The sequence below is a fragment of the Cicer arietinum genome, chromosome 8 (genome assembly GCF_000331145.2).
Source record: "Cicer arietinum cultivar CDC Frontier isolate Library 1 chromosome 8, Cicar.CDCFrontier_v2.0, whole genome shotgun sequence".
In the NCBI taxonomy this organism is placed as follows: domain Eukaryota; kingdom Viridiplantae; phylum Streptophyta; class Magnoliopsida; order Fabales; family Fabaceae; genus Cicer; species Cicer arietinum.
Window position 1 is genome coordinate 19,192,690 of NC_021167.2, and position 16,697 is coordinate 19,209,386.

Sequence of the window (16,697 nt, forward strand, 5' to 3'; positions counted from 1 at the left end):
GAAGCACGGAAGATTATTGAGATCATGGCATCAAATGAACAAATGATGTTGTATGATAGAGGTGGTGGATCAACAAGTGGTGTATTGGAGTTGAATGTTATGGATGGATTGGTCCCAGGCAGGTTATTCTCAAAACAGATAGAAGATGTTATTGCCACTGAGATAAAGAAAGGAATAGCAACTCTCAATATACAACCCCCGGTATCCCCTGTCAAATTACTAAAGCAGACTAGATGTAACCTTTGTGGATGAGCACATAAAACTGGAGCCTGTGAAACACTGGATGACAATGAGTTAGAAGAACTAGAACAGGTGAATTTTGTTAGTAATAATGGGAGGCAGAATAATCCCTACTCTAGTACGTACAACTCTGGTTGGAGAAATCATCCAAATTTTTCCTGGAGAGATCAGCAAGGTGTTTCTCAGGGTCAACAAGTTGCTCAAACGAACCAATTTCCACCTAGAAAGGCTGTTTGGGAGAGTGCTTTGGAGAAATTAGTGACAACCACAAATTCTTTCATTGAAGAGTCAAGAGCCATTCAGAAAAATCACTCTGCGTCAATAAAGAATCTAGAAATTCAAGTGGGTCAACTTGCTCAACAAATGGCACAAAGAACGACTAGAAATTTTCCTAGTGACACGGTTCCGAATCCGCGAAATAATGTCAATGTCGTGACAACAAGGAGTGGCAAGGTAAGTGAACAAGTACCGCTTAAAGTCAAACAAAGTGTAAGTACTTCAAGCTCGACCCACTCAGAAGAAACAGTCACACCAACCTTAGTGGAGGAGCACACCACTCTTGAAAAGGAGGAAGAACCTGTGGTACAAAAAAGCGAACCACTGCCAAAACCAGAAATTCGACTTCCGTTTCCTCAAAGGTTAAAAAAGGAAGAAACAGAAAAACAATTCAGTAAGTTCCTTGATGTTTTTAAAAAATTACAGATTAACATTCTTTTTGCGGAGGCACTAGAACAGATGCCAACATACGCCAAGTTCATGAAGGAGATTCTATCGAAGAAAAGAAAAATCGGCGGCGAAACAGTGATGCTTACGGAAGAATGTAGTGCTATACTATAGAGAAAACTAGCACCAAAGCTCAAGGGTCCTAGAAGCTTCTCAATCTCGTGCGCTATTGGAAATAGAACTTTTGGGAAGGCGTTGTGTGATCTTGGGGCTAGTGTGAATCTTATGCCCCTTTCCATATACAAAAAACTGGGCATTGGAAAAGTCAAAGACACACAGCTTATGCTACAATTTGCGGATCGCTCAATGAAACACCCCTATGGAGTGGTGGAAGATGTGTTGGTTAAAGTGGACAAGTTCATTTTTCCAGTGGATTTCGTGGTACTAGACATGGAGGAAGACAATGACATTCCTTTGATTTGGGGGAGCCCGTTCTTAGCAACAGGGCGAGCTATGATTGATGTAGCAGATGGCACCTTAACCTTAAAAGTAAATGAGGAAACCGTCACTTTTAACATTCTGAAAGCCATGGAACACTCAAAAGAAAGAGAAGGGTGCAATCGAATCGAAATCTTACATGAGATAATCAATGAAGAAATAAAGCATCAAACACCTAGTTTGCCGTTAGAAAGAGAGTTATGCCTACCCCAAGATGTTGTCAAAGAAAGTGAAAATCCAAAGATGAAAGAGGTTTTGGCAATGTTGGAGGCATCACCATCCTACTCCCCCCGTTTTCCTACAAGATGGAAGGAGTTGAAAGGGAATGAAGATAAGCCCTCAGAGAAAAAGACACCACTAATTGAACTCAAGCAGTTGCCTCTTCATTTGAAATATGTATTCCTAGATGAAGAAGATAAGAATCCAGCCATAATTAGTGAAAGCTTGAGTGAATTGCAAGAAGAAAAGTTGTTGATAATTCTACAGAAGCATAAGGGGGCCATCGGTTGGTCCATTGAGGACTTGAAGGAAATAAGTCCGACTTTTTGTATGCACAAAATCCTAATGGAGGACAATCACAAACCGGTAGTACAACCCCAAAGGAGATTGAATCCGGCAATGAAAGAAGTGATTAGGAAAGAAGTGGTAAAGCTCCTAGAAGTCGATCTCATTTACCCTATTTCAGACAGCCCTTGGGTGAGTCCCGTCCAAGTTGTACCAAAAAAGGGTGGAACGACCATCATCACAAATGAAAAGAATGAGTTGATTCCTACACGAACGGTTACAGGATGGATAATGTGTATTGACTATAGAAGGTTGAACAGCGCAACGAGGAAGGATCATTTCCCACTCCCTTTCATTGATCAGATGCTGGAGCGGCTAGCCGAACATGAGTATTACTGCTTCCTAGATGGCTATTCGGGATACAATCAGATAGTTGTGGCACCCGAGGATCAAGAGAAAACTGCATTCACATGTCCGTATGGGGTGTTTGCATATCGGCGAATGCCGTTTGGGCTGTGCAATGCACCGGCCACATTTCAAAGGTGCCTGATGTCCATATTCTCCTATATGATTGAAAAACATATCGAAGTATTTATGGACGACTTTTCTGTCTTTGGTTCATCTTTTGATAATTGTTTGAGTAATTTATCTCTTGTATTAGAAAGGTGTGAAAAATCCAACTTGGTCCTAAATTGGGAAAAATGTCATTTTATGGTACGAGAGGGAATTGTATTAGGCCACCGAATCTCCCACAAGGGGATTGAGGTATACAAGGCCAAAGTTGAAATTATTGAAAAACTTCCCCCCTCCTACCAACAAAAAAGGCATTAGAAGCTTTTTAGGCCATGCTGGATATTATAGAAGATTTATAAAAGATTTTTCAAAAATTGAAAAACCACTCACAAATCTACTTGTGAAAGACACACCCTTCAAATTCAATGAGGATTGTTTGCATGCTTTTAACAGTTTGAAAAATAAGTTGATAACTGCTCTCATTATTACTACACCTGGTTGGTCACTACCTTTTGAAATCATGTGTGATGCAAGTGACAGTGCTATTGGGGCAGTCCTGGGACAAAGAAAAGATAAAATGTTGCATGTAATCTACTATGCTAGCCATGTTTTAAATCAGGCCCAACACAATTATGCCACAACTGAAAAAGAATTATTAGCTGTAGTTTATGCTTTTGATAAATTTGGATCTTATTTACTAGGATCGAAAGTTATTGTTTACACTGATCATACAGCCTTGAGGTATTTGTTTACTAAGCAGGAATCGAAACCAAGATTACTTAGATGGATCCTATTACTACAAGAATTCGACATTGAGATCCGAGATAAGAAGGGATTAGAGAATACTGTAGCAGACCACCTATCTCGATTGGAGAATGTCGAGGAGGATGAGGACATTAGACCAATTCAAGACCAGTTTTCCGATGAGCACATCTTCGCTATGGTCATGGCACCTTGGTTCGCCGACTTTGCTAATTTTAAGGTAGGTGAGACAATTCCATCTGATTTCACGTACCAACAACGAAAGAAGTTCATCCATAATGCCAAATTCTATGTATGGGATGAACCCTTCCTGTACAAAAGAGGAGTAGATGGTTTGTTGCGAAGGTGTGTGCCCGAGGAGGAGCAAGAAAAGGTATTGTGGCACTACCACAACCCTGATTATGGGGGTCATTTCAGTGGTGATCGAACTGCAGCAAGAGTTCTCCAATCGGGATTATTTCGGCCTTCATTGTTCAAAGATGCATTCAACTACGTGAAGAAGTGCGATTGATGCCAGCGCACCGGTAATATTTCAAAACGGGATGAGATGCCGCAAAATCCTATATTAGAAGTAGAAGTGTTCGACGTGTCATCCTCATACAAAAAAGTCTATATTTTGGTGGCAGTAGATTATGTCTCCAAATGGGTTGAAGCAGTTGCTGCTCAAACTAATGATTCAAAACAGGTCATCACATTTCTCAAGAAGAACATATTTGCCCGTTTTGGCATACCTCGAGCTTTGATTAGCCACAAGGCACTCACTTTCTAAACCGAAAAATGGAATACCTTCTGAGAAAATATAATGTGCGTCATAGGGTGGCAACCCCATATCACCCACAAACCAGTGGGCAAGTTGAAGTATCCAATAGGCAGCTCAAGCAAATTCTTGAAAAAACAGTGAATGCCTCACGAAAAGATTGGTCAACGAAACTTGATGATGCACTTTGGGCCTACCGAACAGCTTTTAAAACCTCCCTTGGTATGTCGCTTTATCAAATCGTGTATGGTAAAGCCTGTCATTTACCGCTCGAACTAGAGCATCGAGCATTTTGGGCGACGAAATACTTGAATTTTGACTTGGTTAAGGCAGGCGAATCAAGAATTCTGCAGCTTCACGAGTTAGAGGAGTTCCGGAATTTCGCATATGAGAACACGAAAATATATAAAGACAAAACCAAGAAATGGCATGACAACAAAATTAAATTCAAGGAATTCCAAGAAGGTGAGCTGGTTCTTCTATTCAACTCAAGATTGAAGTTGTTCCCAGGAAAACTAAAGTCAAGATGGTCAGGCCCCTTCAAGATAATCAAGGTATTTCCATACGGGGCTGTGGAGTTGAAAGACACACACTCAAATCAGAACTTTAAGGTGAATGGACAAAGGCTCAAATCTTATTTAGGGGCATAGTCAAAACCTTTGGTGGAGTCCATCCATCTAATCAACACTTGAAGGGTGGAATGTCAAGCTCAAGACACTAAACGAGCGCTTATTGGGAGGCAACCCAATTTTATATCCTTTGCACCGTATTTATTTATTGCAATTCAGATTCATTTTACTCCATTTAGTTCCAATTTTAGTCTCTAATTGCTAGTTCTCTTAGTTTTGATGTTTGGTATGAGCAAGGAATCAAAAAGATGTGTTGAGAAGCGACTGTACAGCTCCAAATGACATAACGCGCGCCTGAAGCGCTTTTTCCAGGTATTGTCACTGTCGATGCGCGCCTGAAGCATTTTTTCCAGGTGATGCTACTGCCAACGCGCGCCTGAAGTGCGCCCAAGCGCATCTGAAGCGCTTTTTCCAGCAATTTCCACTGTAACTGCGCGCCTGAAGCGCGCCCAAGCGCTTTTCACAGCTGCAACGATTCAGTACACTTGTTGAAACGCTACCAAGTTTTTGGCGTCGTTGTCGTGGATTGTCATATCACTATTAAGTTATAATTTATTTACTTAATTGAAATTGTTTGCTCTGCAATAAAAATTTTGCTTTTATTTTATTTTTAATTTTGAAAAATAAAATATGTTTTAAACTATTTTATTTTTACTTAATTATTTATTTTTCTTTATATTAAAATTCTTTATTACTCAAAATTTGTCTAACCTTGTATGTGAGGCCAGTCCTCAACTGAACTTTTCTTTTATCCAGAAATCAAAAAAATTGCGAAAGCAAATCGAAAAGTGGTTCGAGAAAGGAGAAAAAGGGAAAGACAATTAGTAGTGGAAGAAGAGGATTTGGGGGATTTCTTCATATTTGCGGAAATGGTCAATCCACCACCATCTGAATGCACCCTCGGCGAGTATGGGAATTGAAATAGTCAACAAGTTTGGTTGGCCATCCATAACCCACCAATTACAGTCAACAAGTTTGAAGTGAGTTTCGCTTTATACCGAGAGTTGAAGGAGATTCATTTTGCCGGTAAACATAATGAAGACGCCAATAAAAACCTCACAAACTTCTTTGATCTATGTGAAACAGTTAAGGTGGATGTTGTTCTTGTAACACCCAAATTTTTAACAGTGTGAGTGTATTTTTTTTTTCAAAACAAAGAAATAAAGAAAGAAATACTCTTGGATAAATATTTAAGTCGTAACACAACGACAAAAGTCAACAGTATTTACAAGCAGCGGAAATAGTTTGAAATAAAAATCCAAAGTATTTAAAACAGCAAATGCATCGGGGCTATGAGACCTATCAGACATAGCTCATACCCCTGGGGTATTCTTGGCAGACACCTGTACAATAGCACTGCCCAAGAATCTTAACTTCCCCACGTCACATCAAAAAGGGGTACATGAACCTATCAAAATAAAAGTCTAGCTGACAATATTGGTATAGGTACAGTCTTCCAACATACAGTAAATACATCCACAAAAGAAAGACCTCTAGTCCCTATACAACCGTCTAATCTGATCTTGACTCAAAAAAACTTTACAACCCGGGTGATCTCCATGCGCCCCGCAAGATCCTCCTAACACAGCTCCAGTCAGGCGTGTCCAACTACCTTCCCATCTATAGGGTACTAACCTGTGGGAAGATCCTAATTTTCATCTGAGGGCAAAGCCTAGATTTTCACAATAGCTGTAAAGGGTCACCAACCGAAATTAACAAATAACACATAGCATTTAAATTTCAAATGCATAAAATGGTCTTTCAACTTAGCATGCACCTTGAAAGGATTTCCATATGTTAAACATGCATAATAAAAGTTGAAAAATGAAGTTTTAAACAAAACTGCATTGTCGTATTCGAATACAACATCTCTGTAATCGAATATAAGGTTGTTTCAGAAGTCAGCAGCAAAAACAACATGTATGTATTCGAATACAACCTTTTGTATTCGACTACATATAAGTCAGTAACTAAAATAGGATGTATGTATTCGAATACAACCTTCTGTGTTCGAATACACATCAGAAAACAACAAAAAAAACAGCAAAAAACAACAAAATTCAGCTTTTAAAAGGGTTTCGAAATCAATCAACACTTACACACAAATCCATACAATCACACTTAGCAATTATAGCACAATGACAATTTGAGTTTCGAAAAGGTTTTGCAATCAATCACACTTACACACAAATCCAAAACATTCACACTTAGCAATTATAGCACAATCATAATGACAACTTGAGTTCAAACACTCAATCATAATCTTGAATCAAACATGACTCATGTGCCAAGCACCCTAATGCAATGTGTATATTCCAAAATGCATGGACTCGGAATTCCAATCAAAACCCTCCTCGAAAGACCATAAATCATAATTGTACTGCCTATCACAGGCCAAAGTACTAAATTACCGAGGTGTCGCCTATCACGGGTCAGCACGATTTACTAAAAACGCAAATCGTAAATGTACCGCCTATCACAGGCCAAAGTACTATTTACCGAGGTGCCACCTATCACGGGTCAACATGATTTACCAAAAATGTGTAGTCTATCGTGGACCTTACAGGACGCGACAATCTCCGCAAGGATAAGATGAACCAAAAAATCACATGGCATCATCTCATGGCCCATCCGGTCACCACTATCACCATGGCTCATTCGGTCGCCATGTACAATGAAATGCATTAGCATACTCTGACTCTATCCACGACAATCATTAAGTAAATGCAGATATTAAAAGATTCCTCATTTTTAATACTCATTTAACTCTAACGATTTTCACGACAATCATTAAGTAAATGCAGATATTAAAAGATTCCCCATTTTTAATGCTCATTTAACTTTAACGATTTTCAAATTCCACACAGATCATACTCAAACATTTATTTTCCACCACACACATCAAATTTAATCCACAATTTATATTAAATTCGATCAATTCAAAAACCACAAAATCCATACCAAGTTCAATCATCAATCACCACAAATTTTCAAACATTAATCACCCATATTCAATCTCCAAAATTTTCAACCATAAATCACCACAACAACATTAATATAACAGAGTTCTCCCCACCGCTAACTCGGTGCCAACGGTCTCGATTCCTTTTTGAGACTCAAGGAGCTAACTACATAAACATAAACAGATATAATTGAAAACAATGATTTATAACAACAATCCAAGGGATTCAACAATTCTTGGGTTTAACTTATCATTAATCTCAAAGGAACATCCAATGCTAATTTAGTTCTTGATTTAAAATTCCACTTAAAAGCTTAAATGAAATTCATTTATTCGCTACTGGAAATGTATCTAGAAAAGGATTAACCAAGGCAAATGAATTAAGCATCCAATAAAATCAAGTTTAGTCATGAAAAACAAAATTCAATCAAGCTAAACATAACATCAAGCAGCTTGAGTGCAACATTTTGTTTCAATCTCTTCTCCATAAAAAAATGAATTGATGAAGCCATCAACACATAAATTCAAGATGCCAATCAATTTAAGCAACTAAAACAGAATCAAGAATCAAAAGGAGAAAAAAAAAGGAGAAGAAAAATAAATAAATAAATTAACATAAATTTCAACTTCAAATCAAACTCATTTATTTAAAAACTCAAACACATCAAATTTATTTTCCATAAATCTACCCCTCAATTACATCAAATTTCTATTCCACAAAATCAAAAATAATTTCCTAAATGAAAACTAAAAGTTTGGAAGGAGCCCTTACCTTAACGATAGCTCTAACACGCGATTACGGTACCGTAATTAATTCTGGTAAAATCTTCGTTCAAATAATCGCTTCCAAGATGGCTCACTAGCACCGTAACGTGGAGATGAGTAACTTTCCCTTCTATCTCTTTGCGAAACGAAGGTTAGATTTAGAAGAAAATGGAGGTTTTGAGTTATGGCGGGTTTGGTTTTGTGAAACAGAGAGAGAAGCAGAAGAAGGGTTTTCGCGAAGGCTGGGAGAAATTAGTTTTCTTTCTGTTTTCCTTTCTTCCTTTTTCCTTCCTTTCTCTTTCCTTCCTTTCTATTTCCTTTTCTTTCTTTATATATATATATATATATACATATATACATATATATATATATATACATATATATATATATATATATGTATATATGTATATATATAACAAATATCTAAAAATATCTAGATATTTCATAAAATTACCATTTCACCCATCACTTCCCAAACCACTTTTTGTTAAAAATATATACTCTCGTCGCAACTCAATTGACAAATAAAATTTTCATCAACTTGATATATTTTTAACAAAACTGTCCGGTATTAAATTCTTCTTAACATAAATAAGTTATTCTTCGTCAAAAGATTCATTGTACTTAATCTAATTTATTTATCGACGAATACTTTTAATCGGGGCATCAAAAGATATTTTTGGGCATTAAACTCACAAAATATCAATAACTTGGCTAAAAAGCCTTAGAGTTCAATACCAAAATACACCAAAATACATAAATTAGAATTTAAAACTATGGGTCTTACAGTTCTGAAAAAGGAAAGAAGTTGAGACTATTTCCATTATCATCAAAAGATTATGTTAATGAGTGGCTTAGTTCCTTTCCTGCCGGTAGAATCACCACATGGGAATAATACTTTTCCCTAGTTGTGTTCGTTTGAAAAGACAAGAGATCTCTAGTTACAAACAAAAAGAAGAAGAGTCTCTTCGTGACACTTACAGGAGGTTCAAGAGTTTATTAGCAGGATGCCCCAATCATGCTTATGACGACACTGCTTAGATTCAAATATTATGTAATGGTTTGAGGCCTAGCGTTAGAATTATGTTAGATGCTACATCAGGGGGTTCTTTGAATTACAAGACCGCATCAAAAGCACGTAAAACTATCGAGATCATGGCATCAAATGAACAGATGATGTTGTATGACAAAGGTAGTGGGTAAACAAGCGGTATACTAGAACTGAATATTATGGATGTTGGATTGGCTCAAGGGAGGTTACTGTCGAAACAGATAGAAAATGTTATCGCCGCTGAGATAAAGAAGGGGACGGCAGCTCTAAATATAGAACCCCAAGTGGCCCCTGTCAAATTATTGAAACATACTAGTTGTGACTTTTGTGGGGAAGCATATAAAAATGGATCTTGTGAAGCACCGAATGAAGATGATACAGAAGAACTAGAAGAGATGAATTTTATGGATAACATCGGGAAGAAGAACAATCCCTACTCTAGTACGTATGATCCTGGTTGGAGAGTGACATTGAGAAGTTAGTAACAAGCACAAGTTCTTTCGTTGAAAAGTCAATAATCATCCAAAAAGATCACTCAGCATCAATAAAGAATCTAAAGAGCCAATTGGGTCAACTTGCTCAACAAATAGCACAAAGAGCGCTTGCAAATTTTCCTAGTGACAGTTCTGAATCTGCGAAATAATGTCAATGAAGTGACAACGAGGAGTGGCATGGTAAGTGAACAAGTACCATATAAAGCCAAACAAAGTGGAAGTACTCCAACTTCAACCCACTAAAAGGAAATGGTCACCCCAACATTAGTTGAGGAGCACATCGCTCTTGAAAAGGAGGAAGAACCTGTGTTACAGAAAAATGAGATACTGCCAAAACCAGAAATTCGACTTCTGTTTCCTCAAAGATTAAAAAAGGAAGAAACTGATAAACAATTTGGTAAGTTTCCTGATGTTTTTAAAAAATTGCACATTAACATTTCTTTTGCAGAAGCACTAGAGCAGATGTCGACATACGTCAAGTTCATGAAGGAGATTCTGTCAAAGAAAAGAAAAATTGGTTGTGAAACAATGATGCTTACCAAAGAGTGTAGTGTTATCCTACAGAGAAAGCTGCCATCCAAGCTCAAGGATCCTGAAAGCTTATTTATCCCTTGTGCTATTGGAAATAGAACTTTTGGGAAGGCCATGTGTGATCTTGGGGCTAGTATAAGTCTTATGCCCATTTCCATATACAAAAGGTTAGGCATTGGAAGAGTCAAAGACACATAACTGATGTTACAGTTTGTGGATCGTTCAATGAAACACCCATATGGGGTGGTGGAAGATGTGTTAGTCAAAGTAGATAAGTTCATTTCTCCAGTGGATTTTGTGGTACTACACATGGAGGAAGACAATGATTTCCCCTTGATCTTGGGGAGACCATTCTTAGCAACAGGGAGAGTTATGATTGATGTGGCAGATGGCACCTTAACCTTTAAGGTAAATGAGGAAACAATTACATTCAATATTCTAAAAGTCATAGAGCATTCAAACGAAAGAGAAGGGTGCAACCAAATTGTGATTTACAATTCGAAAGTCGAGGAAGAAGTTGAACATCAAGGACCCATTCTACCGTTAGAAATAATGTTATGCCTACCCCAAGATGTTGTTAAAGATAGTGAAGATCCAAGATTAAAAGATGTTTTATTCATGTTAGAAGCATCACCATCTCACTCCCCCCGCTTCCATACTATATGGGTGGAGTTGAACGGGAATGAAGACGAGTATGTAGAGAAAAAGAAAGAGACGCCACTGGTTGAGCTCAAGCAATTACCACCTCACTTGAAATATGTATTCCTTGGTGAGAAGGATGATGTGTTTTTTCTGTCATATATGCCACCTTGACAATGGTTGAGGCGTCAAGCTAATGATCATAAAGAAGCGCTTCGTGGGAGGCAACCCATAGGTAGAGGTAACTTTTATTTTTTTGTAATCTTTTTTTTTTTTTTTTGAATTTGTTTCTTTTTAATTGTGTGTAAACTTGCACTGTGATGAAGAATTTTTAACAACTTGAAGCTAGTCTTAAGTTATTTGTTTCAGATTTTGAAATTTAAACTCTATTTATTGGCTCATATCATTGCTCAATTCGACGAGTTTCACTAATGCATGTATTGTTGATTATTTATTGGTTGTATAAGTCTCACTTTCCATTTTAAAAAAAAAAACTAAATAAATTTTGTAGTGACATATTTGACATCATTTAGATAGTTCATACTCTCTCTTATTATCCTAACTGTGAGCTTTTGGGTCTAAACACATTAATTCTTTGTTGTGTGATTATCCAGACATGTGTTATCCCTTCGAAACTTGCACTAATTCTAACTTGCATCACTTGTAATTTATGCATACATTGAGACAATTTTTTTTGGTCGTTTTAGCTTTTCTAACTACGCTATGCAAATTTTACCCTTTGCTAGCCCCTTTGAGCCTTGCCCTTTATTTTGTTTACTAACCAAATTCCAAGCCAAATGCATGACTTTAATTAAATCACCTTACTTGGAGTTAGGTAGAAACAAAAATTATCATCTTGGTAAATTTCTACGTTTGGGGTTGCTCGTGGGATAGCAACCTTTTAAGTTTAGGGTGGTGGTTCTCACAAAGAGAAAAAGAAGAAAAAAATTCAAAGCAAAACAAACAAACAAAAAAGAAAAAAAAATATAGTTTTAGTACATTGACAAATAACATCTTCTTAGTTCTTTGTTAATGGTTGAGAATGTCCACCATAAAATGTGGAGAGGAAAAATAGAATAAAAGAGGGAGAATAATTTGAAAATGTATGTCTAACTCCAAGTAGTAAAGTCTGATATCCCAAAATGTCCTACCCTTGCCTAAGCTCCATTATAACCCGAAAGTCCTCCAAAAGTATATGTGTTGCATTGTGATTGCTAACTAGAATTATTTTCAAGCCTATGGTAACGTGATGCATGTTCTAGGATATGAGTGATAAATTCATAACCCTTGCTAAACACTTGACATAAATTTTGGTGAGATTGTGTGAAGAGGGAGTTGAACTTGATGAATGAATGCTAAAATGTACAAATTGTGTCGTTTTTGTTTTTTAAGCAACCATGGAGCATGATGAATGTTTTGTAGTAGCTGGGACTTCGAGAATTGAGTTTGATTTGATTTGAGAAATTGAATTTAAGTTTGCTTTTAACGGTACCAAATTTGAAATTAATTGTTGTTTGGGGACAAACAATAGATTAAGTTTGGGATTGTGATGACTCTTCATCATATGCATATTTTTCATTGTTTCTAGTCTAAGTTATCTTTTATTCATTAGTTCATTTAAGAATTTATTTGATATATTATGTTGATTTTAGTTCTTTGATGTAATGAAATGTTTATGTTCTTATTTCCTTGATTAAATAGATATTTTTCGTAGTTTTGCGTTGTTACTTTGTTTTAGTGCAATGCTGAATTTTGGTGAGAAATCAACATGGTATATGTGTAGTATTTCAGTCATATCTGGAGTTGTAGATGTCCAATTGGAGTCAAAATAAGTCAAAACGAAATCTAAGATCCATACCTACAACTTTCATGAAGACACTGGAACAAAATTCAGACTCACAATAGGGGAAACATGCAGTATAAATCAAACATCAGATGTTGTGCGCCTGAAGCATAAGAACCTGCACCTGGGGTGCATTTCAGCCTTCCTGACTCTGTCCACTTGCGCTTGAAGCGCAAATTCCACATCTGGGGCGCGTGGCACGCGGCTATATGTATAAAAATGCGTTTTTTTTCTTCACTTTCTAGGGATCTTTTTTACTATTGGGAAGTTGGGAGACTTGTGCCCTAGCAAAAAAACTCAAAGACGGACGTTTCTAACATGATTGGAGCAGTTTTATCAAGAATCATTCATGAATCTTTCTTATAATTCTTCTCTAATCTCTATCTTTTTCATCTTTGTCATGAGTAACTAAACCATGTTTGTTAGGGATGAATGTAACAAGATGAAACCCTTATTTTTCCGATTTGATTTTTAGTCATATGAATGAGTTTATTGAATTATTTTTCTCATCTCTATGCTTAATGCTTTTTATTTCTTTATCAATATTTAATGTTTGATCAACATTTACAAATGCTTGAGATGAGAAATTCTTGATATTGTAGTTTAGGGATAGATGCAGGTCATGAAACCAATTAATTAGTTGCAAAGACAGTAGTTTAACAAGAGAATTCATGTACGGTAAGGCTTAATTCTACTCTTAAATCCACTAAGGAATTAGGGGTTACTTTTTAATTAAAGTTTTTGTCATTAAGACATTAGGGCAAGAATAATAAAGAGAATTCGGTAATAATTCAATAAAGGAATTCAGTAACTAGGATCAAATTAGACACCAAGGTTGAATTCAAAGCGAAACTTTTCCCTGACATTTTTCTTATTATAAAGGATCAATTTTATTACCATTGTTAGTTTTAAATATTATTTTAATCAAATCGAAAACTTTTTGTTCAATTTTTGTAATTAAATAAAATTCAATAGTAAAACGCAATCCTTGAGTTTAACACTCGATACAACCGTTTTAATTATTATTTGCAACAATTCAGTACACTTATTGAAACACTACCAATGACACTGTATAGATGCACTGCGTGATGATCTTTGACATCTCCTCATAAAACCCCATAGCTTCCATAATCACTTTGACAAAATCCCATTATATTATATTATATGCCTTACACGTGTCTAGCTTGATCGCTATCATCCTTTTTTCACCTTCTTCTTCTTCAGCCAATGGAAACATTCCATGGCTATGAGAGCATTGTTTGTAGTTAACCTTCCACTCAGAAAATCACTTTGTTCCTCGTCAATTATCTCTAGTAAAATTGTTTTTATTGAATGAGACAAAACAAGAGCGACATGTGGTGAAAGCGTATGTCTAAACTACACAACTGAGTCAGTTTTATATAGGCTCAAGACAATAAATACAAAAATAAATATAGGAGATATTATCCCTATTTACATGATATGATATGCAATAAATACAAAGATCATAAATATTTTCAACACCCCCCTCAAGTTAGAGCATATAAATCATATGCACCAAGTATGTTACATATATAACTAATTTGAGGACATCTCAAGGACTAAGTGAAGACATATGCCAATTGATCATTGGAATTAACAAAGCTAGTGGTGATGTCACCTGATTCGATCTTTTCCCTTACGAAGTGACAATTTATCTCAATGTGTTTGGTACTCTCATGAAAAAACAAATTAGAGACAATATGCAATTTATCTCAATGTTTTTGGACGGGTGACTGTGAGGTAGTTTAATTTTACCAACTAATTTTTTGTATCTCACTGAATCAAAAAATGACTCCTCTAATTAGGTAGAAGTTTGACATTTGAATCCATATGAGTATCAATTGACTTGGAATTCAATAAACTTTTCTCTTCAAGAATATTCATGGCATATTTCCTTTGTGAAATTATTAAGTCATCCTTAGATTGAGCTACCTCAATAGCCAAGAAGTAGCGGAGTATGCCATGTTGATCACTACCAGTTATGACAATATCATCTACATAGACAATCAAGATGTTGTTTTAACTGGAGTATGTCATATTGATCACTATCAGTTATGACAATATCATCTACATAGACATTCAAGTAAATGCACCATTGGGCTGAGTGGCGATAAAATAGAGAATGATCGACTTCACTTTGAACCATACCAATGTGTTGAACTATTGTGCTAAATCTGTCAAATCAAGTTCGAGGAGACTGTTTAAAACCACAAAGAGACTTATGAAGTCAACAAACCATGGTAGAGGACTCTCCTTAATCAACAATCCCAAGTGGTTACTTCATATACCCTTCTTCTTAATGGTCACCATGCAAAAAAGCATTTTTAATGTCAAGTTGGTGAAGATATCAATGTCTGATGGCTGCAATAGAGATGATGCGTCTAACAAAGGCCATCTTAGCCACACGTGAGTAAATATCATTGTAATTGAGGCAAAAAAATTTGAGTATACCCTTTTACCACCAAATGACATCCTACTATAGGAACCAATTCTCAGGTATCACTACTCTGAAGTGCACACATCTCATCCACCATTGCTTCACCTGGAGATTTACGAACAGAAACAGTTGTGAAACCATGTGTTTGAACTACACAACAAAGTCGATTTGATATATATATGCTCAAGGAAATAAATACAAATTAAAAATAGGAGATTCTACTCCTATTTACATGGTATGATATGAAATAAATACAAATATCATAAATATATTTTCAACAACGTTTATTAGATTAGAAATTGTTTTGGTCATTATCTTCATGACTACATTGCAGAGGCTAATTGGTTGAAAGTCTTTCGGTGATGTTGGGATTTTTCACTTTGTAATAAGCACAATATAGGTATTGTTTATGGACTTTAGGGATGTCGCATTGTTGAGGATATTCAGAACAAGTTTACTAACATCTTACTCCACAATATGTCAGTACTTATGATAGAAAAGCGTTCCCATCGAGGCACAGAGCCTTTAAAGGATGCATTTGTAGAATTGATTCCTCCCCTTCCATTCTGGAATATGGATGACTACACCACCTCTTGTGCTCCTCATTCAATTTCCCTTAACCACCTCACAAGTTTGGCTCACTCCAATCGTGTCCGACGACGCAAAGATCCTTGAAAAAAAAATCTACCAACCCTCTTTCGACATTATCCTCTCTATGCCACCAATTGCAAATGGCATCTTTAATATTTATTTTTTTTTTTTAATTTCATTTACCTTCCTTCTCTGGTTGGATTTCCCATGGAAGAATGTTGTGTTTTTATCTCCATCTCTAAGCCACATTGCTATACTTCTTTGTCTCCAAGTTGTTTCCTCCACTTGTAGTAGCTCGACATGTCTTTTTTCCTTATCCTTATATCGTTGGATTCCGTTCTCGGATTTATCCCACATGGTATCCTCTTTCAATTATTTCTCTACAATTTTGATATCTTTCTCGACAACCCGTATTCTATATTCTTCGAAAACTCGATCCAAAATATGTAATAATGTCAATTTTGCTTCTACATTCTCCCATACAAATGCAAAGGGGATGCTCATTGAGAATGAAGACGATGGCACAAAGAAAAAAGAGAAACACGAATACTAATTTTTTTATAACAAACACGGATACTATAATTATAGTTTTTTAATCACAAGTGTTCATTTTCATCTAATAAATATAATTGAAAGTTCTCATTTCTTACCACGAGTGTCATGTAAATTTTAAAAGAAATATTAGAATTTTAAAAAAAAAGTCTATGGAAAATTATTTTGAAGGTCCGTTTGTTAAATATTCTAAAAAAGTCTATTTAATTTTTTATTTAACATATTTTATTTATGTATTTCCTTTT